The sequence below is a fragment of the Dendrobates tinctorius genome, unplaced genomic scaffold (assembly GCF_039654945.1).
Source record: "Dendrobates tinctorius isolate UK_male_01 unplaced genomic scaffold, ASM3965494v1 ptg000111l, whole genome shotgun sequence".
NCBI lineage: Eukaryota > Metazoa > Chordata > Amphibia > Anura > Dendrobatidae > Dendrobates > Dendrobates tinctorius.
Genome location: NW_027361779.1, coordinates 8,095,619 through 8,107,396, shown reverse-complemented (window position 1 = coordinate 8,107,396; position 11,778 = coordinate 8,095,619). Strand labels below are relative to the sequence as shown.

The following is an 11,778-nucleotide window of genomic DNA, read 5'->3' as shown; positions in this document are numbered from 1 at the left end:
GGCCTCAGTGTGTGCAGGATGGACGCTGCTGTCTGTGTGCTGGTTGTCATGGTACTGGATGAAGGTAAGTTTATGCGTGGGGTCAGGAGGGGTTTACAGGGTGGATGGAGCAGAGCCCTGTGTGTACGAGGAGTACGGAGCAGAGCCCTGTGTGTACAAGGTGTACGGAGCGGAGCCCTGTGTGTACGAGGTGTACGGAGCGGAGCCCTGTGTGTACGAGGTGTACGGAGCGGAGCCCTGTGTGTACGAGGTGTACGGAGCGGAGCCCTGTGTGTGCGAGGTGTACGGAGCGGAGCCCTGTGTGTGCGAGGTGTACCGAGCGGAGCCCTGTGTGTGCGAGGTGTACCGAGCGGAGCCCTGTGTGTGCGAGGTGTACCGAGCGGAGCCCTGTGTGTGCGAGGTGTACCGAGCGGAGCCCTGTGTGTGCGAGGTGTACCGAGCGGAGCCCTGTGTGTGCGAGGTGTACCGAGCGGAGCCCTGTGTGTGCGAGGTGTACCGAGCGGAGCCCTGTGTGTGCGAGGTGTACCGAGCGGAGCCCTGTGTGTGCGAGGTGTACGGAGCGGAGCCCTGTGTGTACGAGGTGTATGGAGCGGAGCCCTGTGTGTGCGAGGTGTACGGAGCGGAGCCCTGTGTGTGCGATGTGTACTGAGCGGAGCCCTGTGTGTACGATGTGTATGGAGCAGAGCCCTGTTTGTACGAGGTGTACGAAGCAGAGCCCTGTGTGTACGATGTGTACGGAGCAGAGCCCTGTTTGTACAAGGTGTACGAAGCAGAGCCCTGTGTGTATGAGGTGTACGGAGGGGAGCCGCATGTGTACGAGGTGTGCGGAGCCGCGCGTGTACAGGGTGTATTAAGTTTGAAAGGAGTGCGGCCCCCCAGCTCAAATTTTTTTTTTTTTATGTGCGGCCCATTTACTCTGCCGAGTTTGAGACCCCTGCTGTAGAGGGAGAGAGTGGGAGAGCAGGGCTGTGAAGGAAGAGAATGGGCTGTGGATGGAGAGAGCGGGAGAGCAGGGCTGTGAAGGAGAAGAACAGGGCTGTGGAGGGAGAGAGCAGGGCTGTGGACGAAGAGACCGGGGATGTGGAAGAAGAGAGTGGGGCTGTGGAGGGACACCGGGACATGGATGTAGAGCGCGGCTGTGGAGGGATAGAATGGGATGGCGGGTGGAGAGCGGGGATGGTAAGGAAGACAGCGGGACCCACAGTTAGGTACTATGCCTGGGCAACACCGGGCTCTTCAGCTAGTATTGATATAATTGTGTTAACAAGTTTTTGTCTGTTATACAATTTTTTTTTTTAAGTTATTGTTTAAAAAAAAGAACTTTATTATTTTTTCTACTGCATACAGTACATTTTCGTTTAACCAATACTCACCTCTCCAGCCTCTTCACTGTAGGCCTGGACTTCCGTACACATCTAGAACTTACTGCTCATCTTAAGGTTGCATTGAAGACGAGAACTTATCACTCACAGTGCGCTCCGGTCTGGATGTAATCCAAATGCTTGCCATCTGGTCGTTTTCTTTCCATTGTTGGGCACATCACATCTTGGGCTTCTTCACTGTAGGACAAGATTTCCGTACACATCCAGAACACCCTGCCATCATAAGGTTGCATTGAAGATGAGACCTGATCTATCGCAATGAACTCCAGCCTGGATGTGGCCCAACTGCTTGCCATCTGGTCCTCTTCTTTCCATTGTTGGGCGTGTCACACCTCAGACTGCTTGACCGTAGGCCAATATTTCCGTACACGTCAAAACCTCACTGCGCATCATAAGATTGCAATGACAATGAGACCTTATGACACACAGTGAGCTCCGACCAGGATGTGGTCCAACTCCTTGCCATTCGGTCCTTTTCATTCCATTGTTGAGTTTACGATCTCTTGAGCCCGTTCACTGTAGGCCAAGATTTCCGTACTCGTCCAAAATTCAAGCGCTGCAGCCCATGTTACCCAAGGCCACTGTGTGTCATAGCAGTGGGCCAGTGCAGGAAAGTAAAGTAAAAATATGGCAATTTAACACCTGGGCCGATGCTTTTAGGGCAGGAGTCGGTTGGACAGCTGATATGAAGGAAGTTGGAGCTTTGACGAGATCGGTACAGACGGACAGGTTGCTTTACCAGAGGCAACCAAACCTGGTGACTGCTGATTTCGAGTCTGGGGTTAATCAGGCAGAATGAATTGTCATAAGGCGAGGTCAGGCCAGGAAGGAACTGGGAGGCACAGAAGCGACAGCCAGAGAGGGAAAGATGAGGAAACCATTGAATGTCACAATGTACCAACTGTGGATGTAACGTGTGAAGTACTCAGTAAAGAAAAAGTGTTAAAGTCAACTTGGACTGTGTCTCCATTGCTGGGGGTCACCTGAAAGAGGGGCCGTCATCACCTGGGAAGTGCCCAGAGGAAGCTGAATCTGGAGATACAGGTATGCTGGGGACAAGCGTACATTTTTCTGTAGGGGAAGGACTGGACATGGATATTGTGGTTATTCAGGTCAGGACTACAGTCCTGTCCCTCCCTTACATAATCAGTTGATGTGACATGACTGCTCCAGCCAAAACACTGAAAACAGAGAAGTATTATCTGTCTTTGTTATTTTACATTACTAGAAGTTTTTGACGTCCATTATTTTAAAAGTTAAAAAATCTTTTAAGATTGATTCATTGTGTCAATTGTATTAAACTCAAATAAAAAAGTTCTGTGACTACTTACTGTTACCTAATTGTTTTTTCTCTGCATGTTTCTTGAGAAAGCAATATGACCCCAAAATCATGAGGATCAGGATGACAATGTTGCCGACCACCATCCCAGTGATAAGAAAAGAATCCATAAGTCTGCAAACTGTTAAAAATAGTGGAAAATTAGAACGCAAAATATCAGTGAACCATTGGTTGATTAGAGGAATAGTCTAAACAGAACAGAGAACTTGTGTCATACCTAACGTAGAGTGTAAAGGGGTGGTGGATGCAATAGAAATTCATGGGGTATCATAAAGAGAATAATTGAGTCCCATTTCATGTAATTCATTAAGCAGAATAAAATGGACCAGTTCTTTATGGCTGAATTAACAATGTAATATAAACTTACTAATATATTAATTACAGTGGCTGAGGACAATGATGATAGAAAAGACAAATATCACACAAAGTATATTTACCTGGACAAGAAATCGTCTGACCTGGAGAAGCAGGAAAAAAAGCAAAGTAAATATAAATATGTTTTTTTTTACAAAAGCACTAAGTTTACTCTTTCTACTAATTGCAGAAATGTATTTTTATCTGGACAAGAAAACACTTTACTCAAAGAAGCAGAAAAATGCTGGAAGATACCTGCAGATTACAAGGATTTTATTGCATTGTTGTTACTGCTCATGTAGGTATTCTTCATATGATCAGGTTTTAATACATTAGATAGGACTGCTTCGTGAAAAGTTACCGTGACGTGGTGGAGTGGCTTAGTATACATTTTTTGCAAAAAAGTATCAAATAAACACCCTGTGTTTGTTATCATCTTGTACCAGCACTTGCTGCTTACTGTTACATATATTTTACAACAGAGTATTCATGCATGTTCGTCATACTGTGTGTTTTTTCTGTGTCTTCGTCTTTGAGTGGTGTGAACAGTTTCTTACTGACCTGTTCATTATTGTGCATGTCTCATGTGTTTTTAATCTATTGTTGTTACCGGTAGTGTCCATTTATTTTCTTTCCTTTTTCCATCTTATTTTTTCATTCCTCTACTTTCCTGTCCTTGATCCTTTTTTATTTCCTTCTCCTTTACTTTTATACCCTTTCCATTTTGTTTCTTTTCCTATTTTCCTTCTCTTTCTTATCATTTATCTGCTTTTTTTAGCTCTAAATTATTTTCTATTTTTTCTTTTAGAAACTACATTTTTTTGTTTCATTTATTCTCCATTTTATTTGTGCTTTACAGTCTTTTCATCCTCTTCCATTTTTTCTTGAAAATATTTTGCTTCCTTTCTTGTCTGTCCTTTGTCCCTTTTGCTTTCCCTTCTCTTTTTCCCAAACTCTTTTCCTCTGTCTACTCATTTTTCCATTATCTCCACCTCTTTTGTATTGCCAGCAACACTTTCTCTTAATCTTTTTTTCCTTCATCTCTTCTTCTTTTGCTTCAATAGCTTTCCTTTCCATTCACCTCTTCACTTTCCCTTGGTCTATTTTTACTTTTATTTCCTTCTCTTTATTTCACCATGTTTCATTCCCATTCATCTTTTTTCTTTCTGTTCTTTTTTTCTTCCATTTTTTTTTTGCTTTCCAAACTTCTTCTTTACATTTCCTTCATCATTATTTTGCATTCTTTTCACCTCTTTTCTGTACCATTCTCTTTACTTCCCTTCTCCCTTTTTCCTTTAATCTGATTCCCTTCCTGTTCATCTTCTTTTCTTCTATCTATTCACCTTTCACTCCCTTTCTGTCTGGTCCTGAACTGGTTAGAACTGCTTCAACATGCTACTAAACTGTGCAGGTTTTCTTTGCTCTGACATTGCTAGGGTTAGTTAATCTGTTTAGTTGCTCTCCTCAAGCTCTCCATCCTGGATTGCCTCTGCTGTTCCATGTTAGAAACTTCCCTTTGATATATATTCTTGGCACTGGCATTGGAAAATTGCCAGTGATAGTTCATTCTGCCTGGTTTGCAGTTGGATGAGTTGTTTGATGGTTGGAATTGATAGTTGGAGAGTTGTTATGGAGACTTCTGCATGGAATTTGTTTGCGTGTTCATCCTGATCTACTATTTAGTTTTGCCTACTTTACCCTCACCTGTGTACCACTCTGTTGTTTGGTGAGTGTATTTTGTATGATTGCAGTTTTCATTTATCCCTCCTGTCTCTCTTCCCATAGCATGGCATGTGACCCTGGGGTCTCTACCTTCTGGGGTAATCTGGGAGACAGGGATAGACTAGGATACTCCCAGCTTTGTGCTGCTGGCCCCTGAGCTTCCTCCTGGCTTGCTTCTGGAGTTCCTACTGCTGCTCCTTACTCTGTGCTCTGTCTCTTCTCTTCCAGCTGCCTCAAGTCCTCTGTGCTGCTTCCTGATCCTGACGGTGGTTGTTCAGATGTGAGAAGTTATACATTACTGGAACTGCTGTGTCTGTAAGAACCTTTGACATTTGCTGGACTTTGTGGACTTTTTCAAACCTAAAGCAGTACACTGGAAATCCACCTCATTGCTGAACACCACTTGCATATTTCTGGACTGCCATGAAAGTTGCTGGACATTTTCATTACGGATAAGTGCCAGTCGTACTCAGCTTCATTTAACGTAGTTGCTGGACATTTTCGTTTTGTGCTGTTTTCACTTCACTGTAAACTCAGGATAATCTCTGTTAGTTTATGTTGTACACCTTGCTTACTAATACAGTTTATTTTGTCACAATTTCAGTCTTAGATTCGTTCTTATCCTATGCAATCAGATTCCATAGTGTCTTCATAATTGTTACATAGAGATACCATTGGAGGGATATTTTTTCACTCCACTATTGAAATTTGTATTTCTACCTTTTGTAAAAGCACTTTCCAATTTAGATACAAATTTGCCGTCTGTATAATAAACATTGATATCACAACAGTAGGAAAAAAGTTATAAAACTTACCTGTGACATTCAAAGTGATGTTACTACTGCTGGTCACATTACTTCCAAATGTCACCATACAGGTAAGTAAAGACTGATCATCCTCAATCCATGGAATAAACGTGAGGCTGGAGTAATACGTCTTTGTGCCATCATCATTCTTTTCTATGTATGTCTGTGTTGTTCCATATTTTTCAATATTTCCTTCCCATGTGATAAGTGGAGCCTTCCCAGAACATCTGCCATGACTTGTACAATTCAGTGTTACCTCCTCACCTGCAACAATCCGTCCCACAGGGGATATTTCTAGTTTATCTGATAGCTCTAGAAAATAATTATCAAAAACCATAAAATCTTGTTAAAAAGAGTAAGAAGCATCAAAGCAAGGTCATATGTATCTTACCATGAGCCAGGTACGATGTGTGCACTATTGCGCCAGCTAACAAGCCACTGCAACCAAGACTCATCCCCATCTTGACGTATACGTACCCAATAAATGTTGGTGGAATAACCCAATTCGAATATTTTAAAATTGTTTTGTGAAAGACCATTGATAACAATTTGTGAAAAGTTTTTTCAGTTCCCGGCATGTTTAAACATTATTGGTTTTCGGAGTATTAATATACGTTCTCGTAGTAGTCAAGTGTGGTTTACTAGCTCTTTCATTACAGAATAATCAGCTCTTATTTTATCAGTTAAACCTGTTCAATATGCCCTGTTGGCATTTTTCCTGGACCTATTGCTTTTTTGGGATTGTGTATGAGAGCAGCTGTTTCTGGTCTGTGATCTGCTTGTTATATTGATTTTTGTAATCTATATATATACAGTATATATATATATATATATATATATATATATAAATGAGTGAATGTTTGTATGTATGTGTATGTATCAAGCCAAGCCCACTCCACATAGCCACACTCACGCCACATGCAAAGCCCTCATATAATAAATATCTAATATATACATATATAATAAATATCTAATCTAATATATATACAGTGAGGAAAAAAAGTATTTAGTCAGTCAGCAATAGTGCAAGTTCCACCACTTAAAAAGATGAGAGGTGTCTGTAATTTACATCATAGGTAGACCTCAACTATGGGAGACAAACTGAGAAAAAAAAATCCAGAAAATCACATTATCTGTTTTTTTTTCATTTTATTTGCATATTATGGTGGAAAATAAGTATTTGGTCAGAAACAAGCAATCAAGATTTCTGGCTCTCACAGACCTGTAACTTCTTCTTTAAGAGTCTCCTCTTTCCTCCACTCATTACCTGTAGTAATGGCACCTGTTTAAACTTGTTATCAGTATAAAAAGACACCTGTGCACACCCTCAAACAGTCTGACTCCAAACTCCACTATGGTGAAGACCAAAGAGCTGTCAAAGGACACCAGAAACAAAATTGTAGCCCTGCACCAGGCTGGGAAGACTGAATCTGCAATAGCCAACCAGCTTGGAGTGAAGAAATCAACTGTGGGAGCAATAATTAGAAAATGGAAGACATACAAGACCACTGATAATCTCCCTCGATCTGGTGCTCCACGCAAAATCCCACCCCGTGGGGTCAGAATGATCACAAGAACAGTGAGCAAAAATCCCAGAACCACGCGGGGGGACCTAGTGAATGAACTGCAGAGAGCTGGGACCAATGTAACAAGGCCTACCATAAGTAACACACTACGCCACCATGGACTCAGATCCTGCAGTGCCAGACGTCTCCCACTGCTTAAGCCTGTACATGTCCGGGCCCGTCTGAAGTTTGCTAGAGAGCATTTGGATGATCCAGAGGAGTTTTGGGAGAATGTCCTATGGTCTGATGAAACCAAACTGGAACTGTTTGGTAGAAACACAACTTGTCGTGTTTGGAGGAAAAAGAATACTGAGTTGCATCCATCAAACACCATACCTACTGTAAAGCATGGTAGTGGAAACATCATGCTTTGGGGCTGTTTCTCTGCAAAGGGGCCAGGACGACTGATCCGGGTACATGAAAGAATGAATGGGGCCATGTATCGTGAGATTTTGAGTGCAAACCTCCTTCCATCAGCAAGGGCATTGAAGATGAAACGTGGCTGGGTCTTTCAACATGACAATGATCCAAAGCACACCGCCAGGGCAACGAAGGAGTGGCTTCGTAAGAAGCATTTCAAGGTCCTGGAGTGGCCTAGCCAGTCTCCAGATCTCAACCCTATAGAAAACCTTTGGAGGGAGTTGAAAGTCCGTGTTGCCAAGCGAAAAGCCAAAAACATCACTGCTCTAGAGGAGATCTGCATGGAGGAATGGGCCAACATACCAACAACAGTGTGTGGCAACCTTGTGAAGACTTACAGAAAACGTTTGACCTCTGTCATTGCCAACAAAGGATATATCACAAAGTATTGAGATGAAATTTTGTTTCTGACCAAATACTTATTTTCCACCATAATATGCAAATAAAATGAAAAAAAACCAGACAATGTGATTTTCTGGATTTTTTTTTCTCAGTTTGTCTCCCATAGTTGAGGTCTACCTATGATGTAAATTACAGACGCCTCTCATCTTTTTAAGTGGTGGAACTTGCACTATTGCTGACTGACTAAATACTTTTTTTCCCCACTGTATATATATATATATATATATTTATAAAATAAATATCTAATATATCTCTTTCATAGGCACATCTTCTTGCCCACAACAGGTTACACTGCCTGTGTTGCTCATAGCAACCAGTCACTAAGCATATTTCATTTCACCAGGGCTGTTTAAATGATGAAAGCTGAGCTGTACTTGCTGTGAGCAACAGTTTTCCTTATGCACAGTATGGGTAACTGAGGCCTATTATTCATATTATTTCTATGGTGTTATCATCCTTCTCTAAAGCTGGAAATAACACAATTTATTAACGTGCCGACACAGACCATCCTCTGACACAGACTGCATGGGGAGCCCAGAATCAGGAACTTCTCTTTGTCTGGCATGAAGCATCTCATTAACTTAAAAATTCAAGCACAGATTTAAAAAAAGCACAAGACGGGTATCTCTAACCCAGGTATCATTTTAATCGGTGTAACAGCGACAACCTGACAATGCCTGGTTGGCTTTAAACTTATCTATACAGCTACAACTAATACCACTCTAAATTAGTCCTTCTTTACAATTTCTAACTTAATGGTATTACACTCCCACAAAGTTGAAATCTGCTTTCTCTAAGAGAAAAGCTGTATTATGCCTCAGTGAGCAAGACTTAAAGAAGAAAGGAAGCCAAGACTTACAGAAAGTAGTACAAAAACAGAAAAAAGGGAGGCAAGAGCTGCTTCCTCAAGGACTACTGAAACATCTCAGCAGAGACTGCACCTCCACCGTGTACAGATGGGAGGGAACCTGCGAGATGTAGAGGTGTATACTATATACTGGGGAAGATGACATACACGTCTATACTATATACAGGAGGAGATAACATACAGGTGCATATACTATATACAAAAGGATATGACATACAGGTATATACTATATACAGGGGATACTATGCCCAGGCAACGCCGGGCTCTTCAGCTAGTAATCGATAAAACTGATTTCACAGTCATCTGACTGCTTGAAACGAGACTCTGGAGTTAAATCCCAGATGATATCATCAATACGATATGTCCGATTGTTGTATTTGTTATCACAAAAGGGTAACCCAAAAAATATTTAAATGACAAAAAACTCAAAACCACAATAACCACAAACAGGAAATGAAGGTCCATAAAATATCACCACCTAGAGTGTAATCCTTATAAAAATATTCTTTATTAATTTAATATGAAATTCACAAGTAATAAAATCAGAACTACTGAACACAATATGTCCAGGGACAGGATGTTACCAATACAATACAGGCACTTCAAAAAATACAAAATCCCTTTAAATCACCCTAGCATGTAGGTCCAAATCAATATTAAAGGAGTACAATGTATAGTCATATTGCAACAAGGCACATCAGTAGGAATCACATCAATGAATTAACTAGCAGCATAAAAAATGCAATAAGTATAAGGTGCAGGTCCAATAGATAGAGCCAAAAGCAAGGAGCTGAAACCTATTGATGTATGGACTTCAAAAATAAGGTAAGTATAGGGAGAAGTGCATAGTGCAAAATCTACAGCTCAAAACAAGAGGCTAACCAATGAAAAAAAAACCTAAGCAAAATGCTGGGAAGAAAGTGCAAAGTTACTTACTAATTATAGTTGGCAATATGCTGGAACCACGCAGTCCCTGCTGCCCAAACACACGTTTCGTTAAGACTTCCTCAGGATTTCAAAGCGAACTGACTGCTTGAAAGTAGACTCTGGAGTTAAATCCCAGAAGATATCATCAATACGATATGTACAATTGACGTATTTGGTAAGAACTATCTGTCCAATCAGTTCTTTACTGCAAGCATCATAGAAGGCATGTGATCCAATTTTTGAGTGCAAATTGTACATTACATCCAGAACAGTTTCACTTCGAAGGACTTTGTGGCTCACATCAATGCACAACATGATACTAGTCTCATACTGCAAAATTGAGGTGGTAAATCCTTGCCACACATATAGGTTGTGTGTTCTGACTTCTCTAACATCATTTGGGTAATAATAATTAAGACCTATTTGCTTCATATTCATAATCTTCAGAAGCCTTCTGAATATAATGTAGTGAAAGAAGATTGGTGAAGTTGGTGGTAACTCATTTGTCAAAGTAATTGTAATCTTTACTATTTCTCCATAGCGTCTGCGGCTAACCACCTTATTGATCTTATTTAGTTTCTTTGGCCAGAAAAGAACAGCTCCATCAAAACCGCATGCTTTTGTTATTAATTCATCATGTTGGTAAAGTAGAGCTGACCTCAGGGATCTATATTCCATCTGTGGACTGTAGTGAACATGGTACCGGTACAAGACCCACTGGGGTCTAGCAATGAAATTCACATAGTTTGTGCACAGCTGAATAGAGTTGCCAGAAAAAAGAACAGATTTTGATTCTGTGACATGTTGGATGGATTGTCTAGTTGAAACATGCATATCATGGAAGTCACATCTACGACCACCACCCTCTACAACTGACAATTCTTGAGATCTAGCCAAAATGTCAAAATCTCTAGATAATGGTTTAGCAACTGCAGGGGCTTCTTTTTGATGTCCTCATCCAACAAGCTCAGTATTAGTAGATGATGGCTTGTCAGAATCCAGCCCAGGAACACGAGGATTGGGTGGTTGCGAGTCCTGGCCCCGTGTACTACCATGTGCTCTTGCTCTGGGTCTTCCAGTTATGATTTAATCTTGAAGGAAGCTTTCACCCTCATAATCCGCTGACAGAGCACAACACCGCCCAAGCGTTCACCCTCTGCTCCTCATGCTTTCTATCTGCGCAGTAACCGCCACTAGGCAGAAAATGATAATGCTGGAAGTAGTTGGTGCATTTGAGCCCCAGTCATGAAGCAGCCATAAGAATTTGAAACAGAAGTCTTTTTACTGATGGTAATGGGCAAATTATTACTTACAAACAGTAGTAAAATGAGGTACATTATTACACTCACGGTTGATGATTGCTGTGTACCTGCAGACAGGCAGATCTTATTAATCTCTGGTTTTATTAAATCTGATTATCTCTTTTTCAGTACTGTGCTGTTTCTGCCCTGAACTAATTCTTCCTCCTAGAGGTGCAGTGGTAGTATACCTTATATAAAGACTACTGTATTAACTCCCCTTTTCGTGCCAGTCCCCTTTTTAAGCTAAGCCGGCAGGGAGAAAGTAGGTAATTCCTTCAACTACAAAATGGCTTCCTCTTCGCAAAATGTCTGACCACCAACTGCTACTTTAAATTGAAAACTCTGCCCCAGGACTTGGCTTCTCCCCCTTCTATGTGACTGGAGAGCTGCAGTCATTGGCTGACTGTCCTGAGGTGTTTTTCCAGAACCTTCTGCATATTAACACAGAACTTGGTCACCTGATCAAGCCGGGGAGAAGAAGGTTAACCCTTTTTGTGCTGCCTGTAAGCAGGTCTCACAATGTATTTAAAATGCACAGTTCACATAAAAATTAGCAGCATTTATAAGAACACACTATATAAATGATATCCCATAGAAATGACCACTTTTAGGGATACCACAGTAGCACACAGCAAAAACAGTTCAGTTTAGACCTCAAATGCCATACTTTTTAGACCACAGATAGATGACGT

The 11,778-nt window shown here is 41.4% G+C and overlaps 1 pseudogene; it reads right to left on the bottom strand.

Annotated features, from left to right (window-relative positions):
• Positions 1–9,854: 9,854 nt before the first annotated feature.
• LOC141100926 (piwi-like protein 1) lies at positions 9,855–10,865 on the bottom strand (annotated as a pseudogene).
• Between the last annotated feature and the right edge of the window lie 913 nt (positions 10,866–11,778).